A 22,670-nucleotide genomic window follows, 5' to 3' on the forward strand; every position below is an offset into this window, starting at 1 on the left:
AATAACAAGAGTTACACCTTTTAATTTTCTTCATATATATTTTATTTTCATTGCATTCAGTAAATTTCATTTAATTCATATTTTTGTAATTTTAGTAATGGCTGTCATATATTTTTACGAAGAACATCAATTTTATGTTAATGAAATTATCTCAAAATTTGTTAACCATGGGCACTGTAGCAATCGTCGTTTCATGAGAAAATGAATAAAAAAGTGTTGCCTTTTCTTATTAACTTGAATTCTATTGTATCTTGAGAGTTAAAATATCAACTAAAAAATATGATTTTCTTTTTCTAAACATCCACCATACAGATAAAATAAAAAATAATGTATGAGACTATAATGTATCTTATAGATACTGTCACGTTATAAAATACCCAGAAAGTCGGGTACAATAATTTGATGTTTTAACAAAAATTCTCAGGTTAGGATAATTTTTAGGGAACTGGAGTTACAATAAAATTTTTAGAAGGGAAAATCCCAATTCCTGTTCTATAAATTGAACATTGGTTACAGAGACGTGAGCCAACCAATTTTACTCAACCTACGTTACTTTTGCTAGGAACTTTACAAACATCTCAAGTAATTTTTATTTCACACACTCTTAACATAATGATACAACTTCTCGTACTCTGTCTTTTCATTCATCCTAAAGTGATGTTTAATCACATAAACTTCGTCATTACCTACTAAACACGTATATAAGTTTGTAATACCATAAATATTAGCAGTAATTTTGTTATGAAGTAGGCAAAAAAAAGTAGATAACAAATTGAATATCGAAAAGTTTAAAAATGTGGAAGTGAAAAACATATTTGTTATGAAATTTAAAAGTAAATAAATAAACAAATAAGATCCAAGAAATAAAATCAAAATTAAAGGGTAGTAGGACTATTTTAAACTTTCCATGAGACAACTTGCGAACGAAATGGTAGAGTATCACGAATAGAGGAAATTTAAGAGGCCATAGGGGATGAAGGAAATAGGAAAAGGAAGATGTTGAAACAAAGTTGCACTAAAAAAGAAAAAAAGAAACTTAAATAGTGAATTATGAAGAGAACGATTAAATGTAATGAAATAGAAGGATTTCCCAGCAAGACTGCAAAATGTGAATAAATGTTATTATCAGTAAAGAAGTTAAACCAATTGAAATTCTACAATTCATCAGCGTTTAACGAAAAAAAAAGTCCAACACTAAGGCATATACTAATCGATAGGTTTGATTGAACTAAACAAAATGACATATAAATCCCCGATAAAGCCGAGAAAAATGAACATTGCTAAAATTGCTTAGCTAACATTTGATACTATACGGTAACCATTCCACTTATTAAGATGAAGAAGATACTGAACTATACAGGAAATCAGGATTTTCATTTCGATACTAGCAAGACGATATTGTATAATATAATTAATGAGATATAACCCAAAATCATAATTAACTCCAAAGTTGTAATTTTGTGAATAAAGAGTCTAAAAAAAGACTTATAAAATGCTTCATGTGGAGTATTGTACTGTATAGAGTAGAAACATGGAGATTCCGCAAAAATTATGAGAAACAACTGGAAGCTTCCGAAATGTGGATGTGGAGAAGAATGGAGCAGGGTGGAGCAGAAAACGAATGAGAGGGTCTTAGAAATGGTGGAGAGAAAAGAACAGTTTTGAATATTATTAAGAAGGGGAAGAGAAACTGGTTGAGACATTGGCTAAGGAGGAACTATATCATGAGGGACATTTTAGACGGTATGGTGGCAGGAAAGACAGGAAGGGGGCGAAGGAGACTACAATTAATGGACTATCAAAACAGAAAAAATCGTACGTGAAGACGAAGAGATTAGCAGAAAACCGTGGAGCATGTAAGCTTCAAAGTTGCGGCAAATGGCTTGCCAATAATTGAAGAATACCTATGATGATGATGATATTCTCGAAACTTAAGACACGTGTCAATCGACACATCACACCAAAGGTGAAGAAAGTGACATGCTTGAGAATAAATTCTCACCTATAGTTTGCGAGATGGAGAGAAACAATTTTCTATGGCGTTGAAAAGTACATCGTTCATTGCCAACCTGATTCAGTTGATAGCTTTTATTCTACTGGAAGAAATTATTTATTTATTTATTTGTATACTGTATTTAAAAAATATGGTACACAAACAAATAAATAAATAATTAATTAATTAATTAAAAATACAGACTGTTAAGTAGCAGATTGTATCTATTATTCTTTGATTTTTTCCTAACAGTGACACAGAACTCTAACAGTGGCGTACACACTCCTAACAATGACACATATTCTACTTGTAAGTAAGATGGAATGGAGGACTACTATGATAGTTATAAATGACGATAGGAATGAAGTGAAATTTTAGATGGAGAAAAGATGAAAAATTATTTTCATTACTAAGGAATGAGTTCAAGAAAGCCCTCGCTTACTGCAGATTTAAAGGTAACTTTGATAAATAATATACCAATTGCGTTTATCAAGAATCTAGGAGAAGAAAAGAAGAGTGAAATATCCCGAAATGTTTTGAAATATACGTACTAAATGGTGGCCGAAAGATTTCTTAAAGGCAGTTTGTAATTATTTTGGCTAAGAAATTGAATGCAAACCTATGTAAGAGCTAAAGATCTATTCGTCTTATATCACATATTCCAACAATTCTCATTAGATTATTGAACAGAAATTTATATGGAGTGGTTCCCATAAAGGAAATAGACATGACGCAATATGAGTCATTGAAATATTAAGATAGAAAATTAGTTGGATTATTTAAACCAGAAAGTAACTATTTCAGAATGCATAAAAGAACAAGCGTTTTGATCAAAGTATTCGGGGAACGTATGGCAGTTCAAAATTATTAAATTTAATAGCAAGTAATGTCTTTGAAAATATGTCAGAAGAATTTAGAAGGGCAGGGATCATTGAAAGATGAGCATCCCAGTTATATGGCCGAACAAATTATTAAAAGGAAAGATAATACAATAGTACCACGACTTATGTAAGAAATGCCTTCCGTAAATCTTTACAAAACTCGAATTGTACGTAAGACGAATTTATAAAATGTTTGTTAAGTGTAACTTCGTAACAAACTGCAATATTCATAATGGCTCTAAATCATGGCATGTCTCAGGGAAGTACATGTTAGTGATTGATTTCAACCACGCTCCGTAAAAACCAAAGAGATTGGCAAGGGATGTCAGGTATTTGCTAAATCAATCACTATCAAGGTATGCCTTAGCGAAGTATTTTAGCATTATTCCTTAAATAGATCTTTGACACAAATCGCACACGTGTCGCTATAGTTGAGTGATCTTTCTTTCTAACTGAGAAACTTTTTTGTGTTAATTTGGAGATTATATAAATCATCCACATTCTACAGTAGCTTCAGGATCCAGGAATACTTCTTTCTCATGTTTGTAAATCTCTTCCTCATACTCTTGTGACCACATTGTCTTTCTCAAAATGTACGCACATAGCAATTGAGTTCATTTATATAGTTGTCACACTGACACACATTTGAATGGTCAGCCATTCATCAAATTATATTTTAATCTCACGATGGACAGTTTTCATCTTGATAGAATCTAACGTAGTAACTCTAGAGATCTATTCCTAGGTATCTACCTTACGTTCAGTCATGAAGTTCTCACAAATTTACTCAATATGAATAAACTTTAGTCTTTTATAATGTCCATTAACTTCATTATTTTAATTAATCACACACTAACCGTACACGTTCTACCATAAACTAGGTAAGTTTGTACCATTATTAAAGCTTTCGATCTTAAGCCTGAGTAGGACTTGGGATACCTTTTAAATTGCAACTAGACGAAGGCCGAATCTAGCTCTGGGTGGTACGTGTACATGTCTCAGAAACCTTCTGCGGGTAATGGTCGTTTTTCTGATGTATGGTAAACTTATTCGCACTCGAATCTAAAAGAAAACATTATTTTCTTGACATCTAACAATAAAATTATGAAGATCTTGTAACCTGAAAGCTGTTGTCAGTTCTTTTGTTTTGTGGTACTTCACTGATGAACAAATTATATATATACTTCGCTGAGTGTTTATCGCTAAAAATCGTTTTGTTTTCTGCACCAATATACTAATGAATCAAAACGTATGAAGAACAAATAGCTAATGTTCTGGATGAGCTAATATTTGATTTTGGTTTTGACGACGAGATTGATAATTCATAGACATAATGATTTACTACTCTCGGAATCATTATCTAGGTGTTCTGAAAAGACAATCGGAAGAATTAATTAGAAGAGAAAATACATAAAACACTCGTAAACGTCAATTACATGTTCAAAAGACATTCAAGAAAAGTTTGAACGTACTACGTACGTTTTTATATTCTTATCTGTGGTGTTGATCTCTGCGTACAAGACTGTATCAAATGGAACCACAAAAAATCTATCTATCTATAAACGGTTTTCATAGTTTTCCGTACTGGTGCTTTCGTACATTTCTCATGAAGTAAAAAGCATTTATTTCATGAACTTCGTAGCAGTTTCATCCAATGATAATAACAATAATAAGCAATTTTGCAGCTTTTCTACTTTATATTTCTGTTGTAAAAATTATTTTGATGTAAATAAAAGAGAATTTGTTTAAAGTAATATGGTAGCAGCTCCATCCAACAATATCAATAAATGTATTAATCTTAAAATCGAATATTTAAAGATGTAGTTGCCATGCGTTTTAGATGCCTACTTTTTTTTAGCTACCTGATATACGTCTTTTAAGAATGTTCTAAAATTCCAGGAAGCTGGAATTTGCATAGTCATATAAGCACAGTTGCGAAAGTGTCATGAGCTACGCACTTACTAGGAAAACATTAAGCTTTTAATATACAACATAGTAATTTAAAGTACAGCACATACATAGTTTATAAACAAAATTTATATTTTATAACTGAAATATTCTATAACAGTATTTATTCGGAAATAAATTGTAAAAGTATGAAAAATATATGATCATATTAATGTATGACATACAGCTATGTTCAAATTTTTGAGATTTATTACGTAACTGCAAATTGACGTAAGTCACTTATTAAGTCGGGAGGTTACTGTAGTGTGTACTTCGAATGTGGAAGCAGAAAGGACACTAGAGATCGCACTGGGTTACTACGGGTAACTGGTGAAAATTTGGTTTAGAGAAAGGCACTGTTAGTGATCAAGAATGTTGGGATGGAAAGGAGGGACCGAAGAGTTATATTAAACTTGACATGAACCATAGGAAGAAGATATAGACCTAATAGATGACAGGAAAGTGTATTTGGAAACTGTGTACAACAAAAGTGTTGATAATCATCAACATTGAATATCTACTTAAAAGAAATACTAACGAAGTGTTTGAATAAGGAAGAGAGTGTTATAATAAAAGATACGAGTAAGAGGTTAAGCGTATTCGCTTCTACTTCCACTCTGAGTTGTAAATTATTTTAATATTTACAGAAGTTGAGGAACTTGTGAAACATATGGGGTGAAAAGAAGTGCTAAAGAAATTAAAGCAATCTATCTACGTAGTATTATTAATGAAGATCTTAAATATGAATAGGAAATAAAAGCAAGGATAGGAATAGTGAAAAAAAGCCTTTAGAAGAAAGAAAAACATATTTTAAGGTCAGTTGAGGAAATAAATTTGAAAATACTCATCAAGAGATTTGTGTGGAGTATTGTACAAAGCAGAAATGTGGGTAAGTAAAGTAAAGTTGACAAAAAAAAAAAAAGATTTTTTTCGTAATGTGAGTATGAGGAAGAATTGAGAAAACTGTGTTTAACGAAACACTAATGCAGTTATACTGCATATTATAAAGAAGAAAAGCAAAAAGAGCAATACACTGGAAGTAACTCGCTAGGAAATGATTTTAAGAGGAAATTATAATCCTGAAATACGTGATAAAGGCGTGATGGAAGAGGAAATATAACGTAAGAGAAGGTGAAGACGTCGGCAATTAATGGTCGCTGCTAAAGCGGATACTCTTAAGTCAAGAAGTGGGGGTTAGTTCACGACGTGGTATATGGAAGTTTATAAACATGTGGCAAGTGATCTGTCAGTAAAGGCAGATCTCGTGATGTTAGTATACTATTTTAAAATTTTATAAACTATAGTTTGATCGAAATCCATCGGTTAGGAGTTACTGATGTACTTATGTTCCACAATCGGCACCTGATATTTAAATAGCTGAATTGAATAATTCATATTTGACTAATTTACGGAAAATTAAAAAGGGAAAAAAGTTGGACCTTAAGAAATCAGATAAGTTATCAGCCACGAAAATTCACTCTCATCCAATTTCAAATTACTATGTTATTGGCTAAATATTTTTTGTGTACTGCGAATTCAGTTTTAAAGTAATCATAAACTAAATCACCTGGCACCATAGTTCTTGAAGAGCAATGCTAAATTACAGATATACGTTTAGTTTTAACTCAGTGATGCATGGTCAGAGCATAAACTTCCAACACCATTATAGCTAACCAATAAACTCAAAATACTGTATATTCACGTTGCTCCTCTGTATCCCGTTAAGTCCAAACAAACGTATTAAAGTGTTGAAGTTTCGCAGACAACTGTCAGCATTGTCAAAGATATGAGAAAGAAAATGTTTCATTTAAAAAAAGAGAAGAAAGAGAGAGAATTCTTTCAGTTTTACCTCTCATGGTTATGCCATATAGGTTAAATGAGGCAACGGTGATGATGAGAATGAATGAAATGGTAAAATGAAGAAGGAAACAGGAGAACCCCGAAAAAACTCACGCACGTAGCGTTTGTCTACCAGAAAGCTCACTTGGCATGAAGTGGGATCCAACCAAGGGCTCCACGCACTGGAGGTGAGTGCTCTACCACTAAACCACTGCAGCCCAGAAGGTTTTAGTGGAGATAGGATGTATAAGTAGGCCTATTGTCGTACAAATAAAACTGAAATTGATATTGTTTGTGATAGTATCATTAGAAAATGGCCGAACCGTTTGAAGTGATTTTTTGAATGGACACGATAGTACGAACATAGTACCTAACTCGAACTCGGATTTCATAATCTCACTTTCATTAAAATGCATGTTTTGACTGGAGGTTTGAAAATGTAAGCCAAAAATAGAATATCTCATTCAACTTTGGTTTATGAAGCACGGAATTAAGCTCCTTAAAGAAAATAGATTGAAACGTGTCCTAGCGTTTTCAAAAATTTCACTTCTAAGGAGAGAAATGTAATCTTTTACTTTGAATTCATAAAATGGCGAAAGTAAGGAAACGGTTGAACTATTGAAAATTAAATTTTGAACATAGTTAGCACTTGGATTGACCTGAGTGTCATCACTAAACTTTGATTGAAATGCGTATCTTAAAGGGAAGACAGGGGTTGAAGTTTTCGCAAGGAATAACGGCTACACCGTTTGAAGTAATTTTTAAACATTGTTAGCAATTGGATCAAGGTAGATTTTTGGTATTGCATTTTGATTCAAATACGCATCCTAAGGGAAGACGAGGTTTAAATTTCCTTTCAGATACTTTCCATAAACCTATTATTCCCTTGTGAAGGACTGGCATTTCAACTAGATTACACATGAAATTTAATAAATCAAATTATTTACATTAGTGTCCAAAAACTGCTTGCGGCAACACAGTATACAAATCTTAAATCTTTGTGCTGATTCTTTTGTGGTTATTTACGACGGTCAAGGTGTCAATTACGTTATTTCAACTTCTGTCTTACGGAAAACTGGCTCGAGACCATACATACCATATGCAGAAACTTCAACTATTCGGCTATTTAAAAAAAAAAAAAAAAAGCTGGAATGATTGTACACTTAACGAAAATCTATGTAGTAAATCTAATATTTTAATCTATAAAAATAGATGGAAACAAGTTAGTTTTGATGTCACTAGAGAGCGTATTTTGAAGCAACTGTACACACTGTTCATCATATATGTTGACTAATTATCAAAGAAAGAATGCTAAAAATCTCCGTACAAAGATCATCGCTATTTGCAGCAACTGAGTTAAAACATGTTGGTTTTTAATGTAATTATTTGATGTGTGTTTACATATATTCCATAAAAGCACATTCATAAAATATCTCTTTTTAAATAAAATTAAATTAAAGTCGAAAAAGTATTTGCGCCATAGAGCTTGGTAAATAGCATCGAATATTCTCCGATAATACTAAAATAAATGCATCTCATCAGAGTACTATTCTTTCTAAATAAACATGTTACAATATTCTTTTCAAAAAATACCTCAATATATAGGATTTATACCCTTTCCAAAAAGGGAAAAAGAAAGGAATGAAATCATTGATTGAAGCGATATGAATCAAATATAATAATAACATATCAATTGAAATGATACAAGATGAACAAATATAACAGCGTATTAGTCTTGGAATCGAGAGATTTTAGATCCGATTCCTGGAGCTAAGTACGATATTTTTAAAAAGGATGTTTCATTTTGTTCAGAAAAAGAAAAAAGGAATTAGGAATCACATTTCTTGACTTTCGGCATCTACGGCAATGTTAGCTCGTCACGTATGAGAGAAAATGTCCATAGACGATCACACTATCCGAAGAAAGAGAAGGAAGGAAGCGGCCTGGAACATGCATGTTAGGTACCAACCCGCCATTTGCTTGGTGAATGAGGAAAACACAGGAAAAACTCACTCAGGCTGGCTGACCTGAAAAAGCTTGTAACAGTTTAACAGCTGGTAATAGTTTAGAAGAAGCATGTAAGATTGGTTAAACTCCCTCCTCTTCGGAGTGAAATTTTTAAAATATGTGCAAATGAATGAAATATTCATATCCTAAAATCTGAACAAGAGACACGCATCCATAAGAATAAATGTATATTCTACAGGATAAATTTGTGGCTGTACACTTCTAAAATTTCCATTACATCTCCCAACTAATAAATAAACTGGATAAATTAACGGACAGACACTATTATTATTATTATTATTATTATTATTATTATTATTATTATTATTATTATTATTATTATTATTATTATTATTATTATTATTATTATTATTATTATTATTATGTTTACAGTTTTATTAAATAACACAAACCAAGGCTATAGCGAGATATAGTGTGATCGTCTAACAACACCTTCCCCAAAATCCTCTAGTTTGCTTTGAGTAAAATGTCATTTGAAATATTTTAAATTTTTCTAACAGGGGTTGTTACCATTTTAAGATATATATATATTTCCTCCATTTTCTTTGAGTGCGACCTTGAGACAAAAGTAATATTTGTATTGCACTCTAAAAATATCTACTGATTATTTTGTTAACCACACATTATTGTGTATATCGCATGTTATATATATATATATCACATCTTTGGCTTACGGGCTTCTTGACAAGAAGTGAATGACTAAATAAAGAAACCTTGACGAACCTATAGTAAATAAAAGGTATGGGCCACCACAGTAAACTTTCTCACTTCAATTCCTTAAACTAAATCATATTGTGCTGCAGTTAATAATGAAACATTTCTTTGTTACTCATCCCCAAAAGTAAACTCATCCTGTTGAAGATGTTTGCATAAGAAATAACTTATAGCATATGTTAGGAGTTGTTAATGAAATATTTGTTTATCAGATAACAAAATCACACAAGTGGTATTTTACAAAATTGACCAAAGAAATTCCCCCAAGAGTAAACCACCTTTTTTTTTTTTTTTTTTTTTGTAAGGAATAATTTACACGATATTACAGACTTATTAATGAAATATTTCTTTATGAAATATGAAGCAAATGGCATGACTCGTTGTTGAAAAAGTTTTCTGAAAAAACACACCCGCATAACACTACCCTTCGTAGATCTTTTCATTACAAATGAGTTATGATAATGGTAATCGTGAGTTATGATAATCGATTAAAAAAACCTCATAGACTTTTTCAGCACAAATTAATTATACTATATTGTTAGGTTACTAATGGAATATTTATTTATGAAATGTGAAAAAAAATCGCCTTAGTTCTGTTTGAAAAAACTGTCCGAAAGAAAACTTATCCCCTAGAATAAACTATTTGTAGTAAATTTTTTTCAGGACGAATGACTTATATTATTGTCACATTACTAATGAAATATTTATAAATGAAATATGAAGAAAATAGTTTGAGTTGTGTTTGAGAAAACTGTCCAAAAAAAAAAAAAAAAAAAAACTATCCCTAAGCCATCCTTTGTAAATTTTGTCAGCACAAATGAATTATAGGTCGTCAGGTTATGAGTAAAATATTTATTTACGAAACATGAAGAAAATCACCTGAGTCGTTTTTGAAAAAAAAATGTCCGAAGGAAGCTCACCTCGAACAAAAAAGTACTCCTTTTCGATTATTTTAAGAGAAATGGCTTATACCACATGAAGGAGTTGTTAATGGAAAACTGATTTATGAAATATAAATAAATCGTTTGAGAAGTTTTTGAGAAAATGGCAATTTTTAAATTTTTACTCTTAAGTGAACTACCCATATTTTTAAGGATAGGAAGAAAATTCAGATCCTCTCCCCCTCTTGAAGAATCACATAAAACTCTTAAGTTTATTTTATTTTATTTTTTTTTATTTATTTTTATTTTTAAGATACGTTGAACGGTATGGTCTCGAGGTGAAGGTACATCAGGATGAACAGCCGAACAAACAGACAAATGCCGAATAATAACTTTTTCGGTATCTATGGGCCATGAAATATGTAAATCCGTTGAAATCTAGAATTCGATTTTTTTTTATTTTTACAATCACCAAACTTCCTTTTCTTCTTTCGTCGCTCGAAAGTAAAAAAAAAAAAAAAAAATAGAAAACTTTCATTATGAATGGAAATTTGAAAAATTTGCAAATATTCTAGTAAACCACGCATATTATATGGAATCTCAATGTGGGAAAAGGTCATTGTAGTGCGAACTATCTTCGATGACAACATTTTAAGTCTGAATAGATTAATATCAGAAAATATCGATAAATAACAAGTTCTAGTATTTTTGTTTAACTGTTAATACAAATAGCATTGTATTAGTTAGGTTACGGTTGTGAAAATTTCGTGAATTTTAAACCTCAAAAATTATTATTTGTATATAACGCAATTTTTGTCACTAAAAAAAAAAAAAAAAAAAAAAAAAAAAAAAAAAAAAGTGTACTTCACCCAAGTATATACAGAAAGTCTATTTCTAAATCTATTAAGTCATGATTGCGTGAAATAGAAATTAGTACTCATTACAGTTGTTCTTCCATTATTTTCTAAATAATAAATAACAATGACTTTTAACTTTAATTTTAATTTATTGGATATTTCAGTGCTAAAACAGCCAGATGCCTACTAAGCACTATATATCTTAGAGAATAGATTGAATAGATTTTATCTTAATATCCAGACTCCGGAAGTACGCAGAATTACCTGTGACCTGAAATATCTTCATAAAATAGTTAATGGAAAGATCGGGAACATTACTTCTGGAACTATTCTTACCTATCCCTTCCCGCATAACCCGGAATACCCACCTATTCCATCTTGCCAGCCATAGGTTGGCAATTATACAGAAGTCTCTTCTTTACAGAATACCAAACTGTTATAATCAAGTAGCAACTGATGTGGACATTTTTCCGAGCTACCCGGTGTTTGAAAGAGCAATTAAACGAGTTTTGACGGAATAATATTACTTTTACACTCTTTTTGACACTGTTTTATGTTGTTGTTGTTATTGTTGTTTTGTTTTTTCTTTCTTTTGTTAACATTTCCCTGGGTAAAATGGAGAAGTTACGGTGTATCTGGGAATTTGTTCAATAAATAAATAAATAAATAAATAAGGACATAACTGACAAAATTATTATACGTCGATTCTATGAAAATAGATACATTCAACTTGAATAACACGTATGAAAATGCTTAGCTGCACAAAAATGTAGCTACATGAGTAGATCCTAATATAACAATGAAAATATACAGATAGTATATATGTGACACATACTGAGATATTCTCCATTATCATTTTCAACTTCGTTTAGTAAAATCAGAAACCTTCAGATGTACTGAATTTTGTGTACTACAATTCTGTATAGCCTAAATACTTTCAGGAGTAATGGTTTGATTTCCTTTACTTATAATAAACATCTTATTCTGGAATTGGAAATGTCTTGTTTCGTGAGATGTAATTGGAAATAAATTTACTTTTATTTGCTTAAAATAAATGCACTTTTTTTTTTTACCTAGTTATTACAAGAGATTCTTCTAGTTCAAGATGGTCAGAAAGTTTGCTATAATTATGCATTTTTAGTTTAGCATGATGACACATAGCTAATAAACCGTTTCTGTGCATTTTTAAAATATTTTTTTTTTGTTTTTTGTTTTAATAATAGTAATAATAGTAATAACAACAACAATAATAAGTAGGTATGTTCTTAGCTATCTGTTACATTATGACGAAAGACAGGTTCCGAAATTTTACAAGTAATTCCATCTTACTGCTCAATTAGAAATTATTTTATTTTGATCGTTATTCCAATGAATCAGTTCAATTTAATGTAATTGATCATAATTGAAATACAATCAAAAAATAGTCTTACTTGCAAAATACATATATATATATATATATATATATATATATATATATATATACTAAATGACACATTCTTCGTCGTTTGTGTATTTGCACTTCCGTTGGATCATTAGTCATCAAATTCAGTACGGAAATAGCAAACGCATACATACTTTGTTACAGAAAATTCACGTAACGCAGGCAAAGCAAGGAAAAACCTGAAGTTCGAAAATTCAGACACAGATGGCAGCAAGCTACAGATATTTCACGTGCGTAACTAGAGGAAAAGAGTTTAGTCGTTGAAATACCGGGCTATGTAAGCGGCAGCTTCTTGTTTTCATTTTGTTGCTTTAGCGCAGGTATACAGAAAAAATCGAAAAGAATGTTCGGTATACACAACGACATATATATATATATATATACGTAGTTAAAGCTATGGTACCATGAAGTCGCAACTGTAATAATGAAGTCGGATTATAGTCTATAACTATTATAATTATATTCATTTCTTTGGAAAGGTTCAGACTAATTAGATGAATTATTTTCATATTTTCAGATAAAAAAAGACGTAGCTTATGTAAATTCCAAGTCTGGAAGAAGAAAACACAAAAGAACTCATTTACAAAGTAATTGATTCACATTCTTATTTCTTGCGTTCTCTTTCCCTGTCTTTTTACTATCCTGCTGGATCTTACAAGGGAATGTCCAGGCTGAAATTAGCCGCTGCTTCATGCCAATATAAAGGTGTGTAATTTCTACGCACCATCACCTTATCTGATAAGTGATTCTTTTTATTTTTTTTATCATGGCAGAAATATTTATATGAATGGAAAATGTTAATTACGGTGCGTAAAACAAGAAAAGTTTTATGACTTTTTTCAACCCACTCCATTTTCTTCATTCTCATGCATTAGTTCCTAAACAATAAACAATAAGATAGCATACAAAACTGTTTAGAACAAAATTTATGATGGAGTGTATTTTTATATATAGACTAGATTTTCCCTCATGATGCATACTATACAAGTACGATCATTTAAATAAGAATTACTAAAATAAAATAACAACCTCATCAAAAGTTGGGAGCTGACGCATTTTATTTTTTATAGATAGTAATTAGAAAAATCACATTTCTAACATTATTGCAATGTTTGCATGATGTTACCTTGACCAAGAGTACGATACAAATGTTGTAATTACTAGGAAATATAATCACTAAGTAACTTTATCAACTTGATTAAACCTGAGAATTTACTTTTAAAAGAATTAATAATATTGTGAATATATATACTGTCACGGAATTCCGTTACAAATAATGTAAATATTCAAAAATTTCATGCTAATGAAGACACTAAAACTTGTACTATTCCGTACAGTAGCTACATATGAAGAAAAATCTTATATACTTCCATTATATGAGTTACATAATGTGACACAATGCAAAATCTGTTTTGATATTACTATTGTTCTTACGTCACAGAGTACTATGATGACAAACTCATAATATGATCCTGTGCTTATTCTATTAAAATATGAAGCTAAGCTTTATTTTAAAGCGTCAAAATCACAAATGATTTAAGCAGAAGAGAAAGAAAAAAACTATATTTCAAAGTGAAAGAATGCCAGAACGACAATTCTTACGTGTCATGTGGTCAGAACAATGGATTGGTTAACCTTTATTCTAGACTTTGTACACCAGAACTAGAGTTTTCCATAATGCACAGAATTATTCAATAATATTGCAATAATTTGATCTCATCAAGAATCGAACACAAAATTATTCAGATTAAGAGCGGTTAAATCACCGAGAGACTATGGTTTAACATACACTCTTTATTGCATTCGATTACTTTAGAATTATTGTATTGAAATGTAAAATTATTATATTTATTTTTCTATGACAGTTAACTATATTGTCTTCATCTTTAAACATAGTTCGTACCGCACAAAGACCCTTATCCATTGAATTGCATTTATTATGTATATACAGTTTCTTAATGTGCTGGTTTAATTCAAGGCCAAATGCAATTATAACTAAGTGGATGCCATATATGTAACCAAGCTTTATAACACGCTTTTTCACGGATGCTTACCTTGTACATAAATGTTATCTTTAGTAATCAGATGTTCCAAGCACACGTAAAACGTTCAGGATTAACGCTACTGTCGTACTCGCAGACAAAACACAAGCCATGCATTAATTTTTGAGTAAAACATTCCAACTTCCCAAGAAAGATATGCGCACATTTAAGTACAGCATACTAGTTTACGCGCTTAATGCCAGCAATGTGTTATGACCGCACATGATGCATCTTAGATGCATAACATTGGATGTACCTACGACGAAATGAATGTTAACTGCTGTAGATGACAAAAAAAAAAAAGTCTTCATCAGAAGGCAGTCTTAGAACAGCTATAAAAATTGTGCCATTTTTTTTTTCGTATTTTTCTTTCTATATTGACACATATGTAGAAAAACCAATAACACAGCACAGCAGAAAGTATTATTTGTCTTTTGCATTATAGGAGAGAGAGAGAGAGAGAGAGAGAGAAAGAGAGAGAAAAAGAGTAAAATTGCAAAGTTAGTTTATCACCTACTGATTTCAGTTGCAGAAAGTATTTCTTAGTTGTTGGACATGTACTGAAAGATGTTCATTCTAGTCTAATGGTGTTAATATGATTCAATGCCTACGCCTGAGCAGAGTTAGAAAAAATACACATATTATATACGGTTAGACATGGCCGATATGAAAAATGCGCGCAGGATTCACATTTCTGGTCGGAAGGCCTGTTAGAAAAAGAACTTTTGGTATATTTAAAAGATGGGAGTAGTATGAGAAGAACCATTAAAATATGGGTTGAAAATGCTAATTGTATCCATGAGATAGAATCCAGTGAAGAAATTGTTTCGCTTCTGCGACAATAGACGTAAGAGTTCATCATAACTCAATTATAAGAATAAGTATTTTGAAATGCCAAAGTGCGAACACACTTCTACTTGGCTAACTCATAATATAAACATGTACTATCCTTCTTACCTGGCTGATAGCTGGAAACCTGTAATAAAAAATAGAATCATGGTGTGCCTAGATTTAACAATCTAAATATTTCAATATGACAAAATGTTTACAAAACACTACTACAGGAAAGATCGGCAGAAAGAACCTAAAGCATAGAGGAAAAATGTGAAAAGAAGCTGACATGATACGCTAGGAGAGCAATTATAACCAACCTCCTACATTCCTAATTCAGCGTTGTTACTAGACGATAGATCACATTAGGAAGACAATGCACTTGAGTTTGAAATTACGGAGATATCAGTGAATTTTGGAAAATGTATTCGGATGGACACTTTTAATCTCAAAATATGGATATGTCTGCATAAATGCTGGCGTATGGTAATCCTAAATTATAATTGTCAAACGCTCAAAAACTCATTCTTTTTATGGATTTTTTGTAACAGGATATTTCATCTCAATTGTTGAGTCTTCTTTAATATCAATATATATGAATTGAAATAAGATTTCTAGTTTTACGTCCCACGATTATGCCACTTAGGCTAAAGAAGAAAGATGATTAATGAAAGTGAATGATTATGAAATAATTGGTGGAGTTCAACATAAAACAAAGAATGAATATAAAGTTTTGTGCTCGTCTGGGTAAGACTGCTACGGAAACTTATCAAATGTTGTAAAAAGTGTATGGAGCCACTTGTTTATCCCGTGCGCGTGTAGTTCCATGGCATGGGCATTTCGAGAAGGGATAGGAGTCAATTGAAGATGACGAACATCTAGGTGCGGCAAGGACAGTGGGAACACAGGAATTGATGGAAAAAGTGAGCGCATTGATCACAGAAGACAGAAATGCGACACTGCGAATCCTTGCTGAGGAGTTGCATGTGAATAAAGAATCTATGCGGCAAGTAATAATCCACGATCTCACCAAGTGGAAAGTCTGTGTCCGTTTCGTGTCTTATTCCTTAACAAATGACCAACAAAGGGACAAGGTTGATCACTGCAAAGAACTTACTGCTACCGCCAATATAGACCCTAAATTCCTTCTGAATATCATTACTGGGGATGAGACATGGGTTATTCAACATAACTCGTCGACGAAACGTCAGAGTACAGAGTGGAAATCTCTTAACTCTTCACAAGCCAAAAAACTGAAATCAAGCTTTAGCCCATTTTTTTTAAGATGATAAGAGCATAGTGCATGCACTATTAGTGCATAAGAAATTTGCGCCTACAGAACAGACAGTTAATGCTTCATTTTACCTTGAGGTATTGAACCGTTACTGTAACGTATCACACGTGTGAGGCCCGAATATCGGCGTGATGTCCAGTGGCGTCTGCTCCATGACAACGCCCCAAGTTACAAGGCAGTGATTGTGCAAAATATTTTGTCCTAAATGGGGATTTGTGTGTTGTTGTACCTGTAATGGATCAATTCATTAAACATCCTCCCTATTCATCAGATCTGGCCCCGTGCAATTATTTTCTATTTCCCAAACTCAATTCTAAACTCAAAGATTCGCATTTTTGATGACGTAACGGCCACCAACAGGACTACGAGAAGGGTTTTCAACAGCATTCCACAAAAGGACTTCCAGCAATCCTTCTTCCACCAATCTTCCGGGTCGTACTTTGAATTAATAATTTATAAATAAAAACAGAGTCAGAACTTGGCTATTTAGTAAATGTAATTAAATATTCTTAAGGAAGTTTGAAAGAAATAATATTTAAGAAAAGAGAATACTTGGTTTAAGATAGGTGAGACTTGTTTACAGAAATAGAATTTGATTAAAATTCACTGCTAAACAAATTATTCTAATCGATCATTAAACTTTTCATATATCTTAGTCTTGTGACTACGCTATATGTAGTACGCAATTCTATTTCTGTTGGGAATATTATTTCGCTTAAGTATTGTTATTTTTCATCAGTATTTATTTTTCTATGACCTTTCAAATTCAGTTAGAACAAAAGTCAACATTTACGTTCAATTTTTCAACGAAATTTTCAAACTTTTAGTAGGATTTTTCTTCTATTTTTCTGAAATAGTAATTTAAATGGATTTACTTTCATCTGTGGCCCAAATATGAAGACAAGTTTGAGGTCAAGATCTCCCTTTATTTCTAGCTCTTTCCTATGACTAATCTGGATTGAAATTATCACTTGATTTTTTCTAGTGAGCCCCTCATCTCTGAATGTCGGAAGATAGGTGTCCTTGATTATTCCTAATAAAACTCGAAGTTAAAATTTTAAAAGTTTTCGTTAATGAAGAAAATTACGTTCCTTCAAAGTGACTTGAGAAATATATTAGGTATATGAAACAGTGAGATTATATTTGCCCGTTGTTCTTATAACAAATAAACTTATGGCAGTCGATAGCTTACGGCTTTCCTAATTTTCCTCGGAATAGTAATATTAATAAAAGGAAACACAGCGTTTAAAAACTTTGGTCATCCGTGAAAAAACGTACTATTTTTGGGAGCAATTATCATAATATTTATTGATGGTATAAGATAATAATAAACTTCTGGGTCTATTATTTAAAGTAAGCGTGCTGGCTGTTGATCGGAGCCACTTTATATACTTCAAATAAGCGTGTAAAGAAAGTAGGATGAAATCGAAATATTCCAGTGAACATAAGTATTTAGTTACATAAAAAACATAAGCAAAAATTATTTAAGTTTCGGTACTCAGAGCTTGACATTTTGCATACATTATTTTACGTTAACATTTTAACATTTCTCTATATTTCAAGAAGTAAACAATCATCGAATCTTGGAGAAAGAAAAAGCGATATAGAAGTGAAAAAGAAAATATTATATCTCTCAGGGCTGCTCTTGAGGGAAGTCATATTGGTAAAAATTAAAATTTTATCTTTACAAGCTAAGGTGATAAAGTTTGTATTAATACTTGTATACGGCTTTCTGAAGCTGTATGAAGCTTTCTTCCTTTAGCTTAAAACGATAAAACCCAAAAGTTTACCAATATCTGACTTCTTTCAAGAGCCGCCACTAATCTCTCTTTCTTTACAAAACATGAAACTGGTCGAGACAAGTGTTGAATAGTAAGTAGTCTTAGTCTTTTTGTAACTTGATTCTTTCTTTTCATTGAAACGTATTTATTGACATAAATTACAAAACTTTTAATTGTATCTAGTACTAAAAAAAATAATTTAGAATTTAAATAGGAACTAACGTACTACATAATCAACATAATGCTATTCTCAGTGCTCCGAATTCACTCAAGTTTTCCAAGTCTGCAGCCCGCTAAATGCAGAATTATAGTTATAAATCTACTTTACTAAACACATCTCTGAGTTCTTATATTTCTAAAAACGTCTTCAGAATGTAAGAAAAAAAATTGTGTGAACAATTTCTTTCGGTGTTATACAATTCGCCGTGTAAGCATATGATTTGACTGATTTTAAAGCTTTTTTTTAAATAAGGAACTTGATAACAGACAATTCTATAGACAGACAAGAATAACTTGATCGCTAAGTTAATTTGAATTATAGCCAAATGTACTGCAATAAACCGTCACATAGTCAATTGAGGAAAACAATAACTAGAAAATATTTATTATCGATCAACTGTTGTACTCGCCTTTGGCGTGGGAGACCCGGGTTCGATTCCCAGCAGGAGCTCATGTAGTTCAGATTCCACGTTAAGTAGTAGGTCCCGTCTCATATAGCCTCGCTGCTGAAAGGAACGTTAAACTCAAAATCAGCTCAACTCAACTTGATCTACTGTTGTAAATAGATGCCGATAGAGAGTTATGATAGTTCATAACTCTTTTGCAATTTCAGCATCTCAGATATCAAGTCATTCCTGTCGGGCTATATTAGCTATACTATTTTCTAAGACAGACAAAAAGAGAGAGAGGGAAAAAATACTAACATTGTAATATATTTTATAATATTTCGAAACTTGTTCAAGGATAAGGACGGCATCACTCAAAAGTCTTCAAGATGTGCCGTTGTTTAATACAATTTTAGTAAAGCTGAGTTTCTCTTTATCGTCCAGAAACATATATTGTAAATTCTTTGATTAATAATAATAATAATAATAATAATAATAATAATAATAATAATAATAATAATAATAATAATAATAATAATAATAATAATAATAATAATAATAATAATAATAATAATAAAGCATAATCTGTTGAGTATTAGCTTTTATGCCACTGCAGTACTTCAAGACGTGAGTTTTTCCTTTTTTTTTAAAAAAAAATACAAATTTGATATATCATCTATAGGACGGCAAAGGTCATTGCGCATGCTTGACGCATAAATGCTAAACATCATGTAATGCATGGAATCTCCGAGTGTGGAACTATGTTCGGGATTCACGTATTGAATGTCGCCCTCAACATGTTAAAATTTTACTCACAAAAATGAAACTTTTGTTTATGATTATTCAACATAAATGGATAGTGTAAACAATCTGCAACACAAAGTTTTTTTTTTTTTTAAATAAAGATTGTAGTCATGAGGATGATACAAATCATTTCACTCATTATTTGTTTATTACAGAGAAATCACATTAATAAAAGATAACCACTTATTGTTTACAAAATATTTTTTTAAAAAATATGATCTTTTTTATATTTGATATAAATAAATTATATGAGTTCCTCCGTGGCTAATCGGTTAGCTTACGCTCCTTTGGCATGGGAGACCCGGGTTTGATTCCTGGCGGGAGCTCATGTGGTTCGGATTCCACGTTAATCAGTAGGTCCACGTCTCATATAGCTTCGCTGCTGAATGGGATGTTAAACTCAACAACAACAAACAAATCCGTTCATAAGCTAATATGATAAATAACATTGTCCTAATAACATTATTTATCGTAGAACAATGTGTGTTGCATCGGGTATCCTGCTCAACATAAAAATCAACAGACAAAGAATGCAAAATACAAGTTATACTCCACTCCCCCTCCAAAAAAGGAATATTCATTTTCAATATCTAATGTAACATAAATCTATGTAGTTCTATTGACGATGCTTCGTGTGATACGAAACTCAAGCTTATTCGATATGTCAATGTTGAAAAGCAGACTCTCATCTGCCCTCCACACAGTCGAGACTTCGTTACTAGAAATATTGGAAACTTACGCAAAAACAAGATTGGTACATTCCTTATTGTAATTGTGCTCCCGAAACTACTTTGAGAAACACTGCCACAGAGTAGAATAACATTTCATTATAATACTTCGAAAACGCTATCCATTACTTTTTATGGCAATACATATATTGAGTTTCTTTTCAGTATTCTTCAGAAATAAATATTTTATGTTTTGTTTAATTTGAAAACTGTAAACATAAAATAAGTAACAATGATCGTTTTCTCTAGACTATGTCTTAAGATCATTGTCAGTAGGCTAATGGAAATTGCTTCTACCGGAAATCGAATTCATAACCGCATGTGTCAAAGTTAAGTGTATTACGTGGGAAATTAATTAAATTAACATGTCCACTTAATAAGCAACGGTAAAAAAAATCTCTATTCTAAAATTGCATTGCTTGTTATCTAATCCTGATAAACTTTTTCTTCAGAATGTTTTCGGAAAAGGCAAGGTCAATATTTTTCATGGGAATGGGATTGAAAATTACCTAACTACTAGCAAATAAATAATTTACAGTATGCAAACGACAAATTTTTAAGACACGATATACTCATCTCTGTTATATTCTATTTCAATATTTTTATTGCCGATAATTGGGGGGGGGGGTACTTTTATTTATTCTACTACTCTAAAGAGACCATTTAGAAAGAGCAGGTTAGACAATTGGAAGTATTAAAAAAGGTAAATTTATAATTAGAGGAATGTTCTCTTGCCAAACTGAAAACTTCTATGTTTGTAGCAATACTGAGTTGCTGGAAATGTTTCGTTGCTCGCAGTTTATGGAGGTACAAAAAACTAAGATTCCAGCTCGATATTATTACAAAAATAAGTTTTTTTTTTCAGCGTATTAAGGTAAAAGCATTTTCTTTCATAAAAATAAAAGTATCTTCTGTAATGCACCCAATCGTATAACCAACCCTTTCTAAGTGGCCTCATTAAAATAGCAGAATAAATGGTCTCCGAAATTATCAGCAACAAAAGAATAAAATAGGGCATGATTGATTTATATTATCATCAATGATATTTTGTATGTACACTAAATATAACCAACGTTGTAATTCGACTTTGAAATTTTGGGCCCTGATATATATATAAACTTTATAAAATGATCCGTAATTAATATTCAAATTTTACAGCTCATAAACAAACATTTAAATAGGTGGAAAGGGATTAAAAGAATAACTGATTACAATATTTTTTAAATATTTACTGAAAGCAATATCTGTTAGATTCCTGGTAAAATCCACGTGGTTCAGATTCCACGTTAAGCTGTAGGTTCACGTCTCATATTGCCGGGATGCTGAACAAGACGCTAAACTCCAAATCAACTAATGAGTATATGTGTCAGTGTTACGACTTAGAAGAGTATGTGTGTCATTGTTAGTAGTATATGTGCCATGGCAGGGGCGCATCCACATGGGGGATTCACTGACCCTCCTAAAACTTTGTAGATCGACTAACATTTGTACAATTTCTTAAGGCAATTGTTAGCCTACTTGTTTAACAGAGAAATGATTAATGTAGCCTAAAGATTTAATTTTACACCTCATCTGTGCTGTTTCTTTTCTTATAAAAATAATCTAGTTTTATCATTTCTTCTGAGAAGATAGGTGGCAGTAAATAACAATTACTTATCGTTCTTTCAGGTGCAAAATAACATAGGCTCAAAACTATATGCACATATTGGACCCCTTTGCCGCTCCCCAAATTTTGAACACCTCTCAACAAAAAAATTATTGTTTCTTGTCTGGGTCACAGTCAGAAGACAAACAAATAAAAATAAATAAATAAGTACTCTGAATCCGCAGAATGGTAAGTATCAATTAGTATTAGTAGTAGTAACGAAGACAGTATTTAGCACAATAATAATATGTTTTTTTTTTTTTTTTCTCGAAAGCCACGCATGAAGGTTTACACTTTCAAAGAAACTGTCTACATATCTCTATTTTTATTTAAAAAATAAAAAGGAATGTTTTGCATTT

At 31.5% G+C, this 22,670-nt stretch overlaps 2 long non-coding RNA genes across 12 annotated transcripts in view; one reads left to right on the forward strand and one right to left on the reverse strand.

Annotated features, from left to right (window-relative positions):
* LOC145664599 (uncharacterized) overlaps nucleotides 1-22,670 on the reverse strand; it is a 485,044-nt gene that overhangs the window by 330,931 nt on the left and 131,443 nt on the right. The window lies entirely within an intron of this gene.
* The window catches only part of LOC145664601 (uncharacterized), a 73,664-nt gene that overhangs the window by 2,820 nt on the left and 48,174 nt on the right, over nucleotides 1-22,670 (forward strand). The window contains exon 2 of the long non-coding RNA XR_014127498.1: nucleotides 22,335-22,500. This is a non-coding gene — a long non-coding RNA (uncharacterized LOC145664601). The remainder of the gene's footprint in view (nucleotides 1-22,334; nucleotides 22,501-22,670) is intronic.

This window comes from Thermobia domestica, chromosome 11 (genome assembly GCF_964235325.1).
Source record: "Thermobia domestica chromosome 11, izTheDome1.hap1.1, whole genome shotgun sequence".
NCBI lineage: Eukaryota > Metazoa > Arthropoda > Insecta > Zygentoma > Lepismatidae > Thermobia > Thermobia domestica.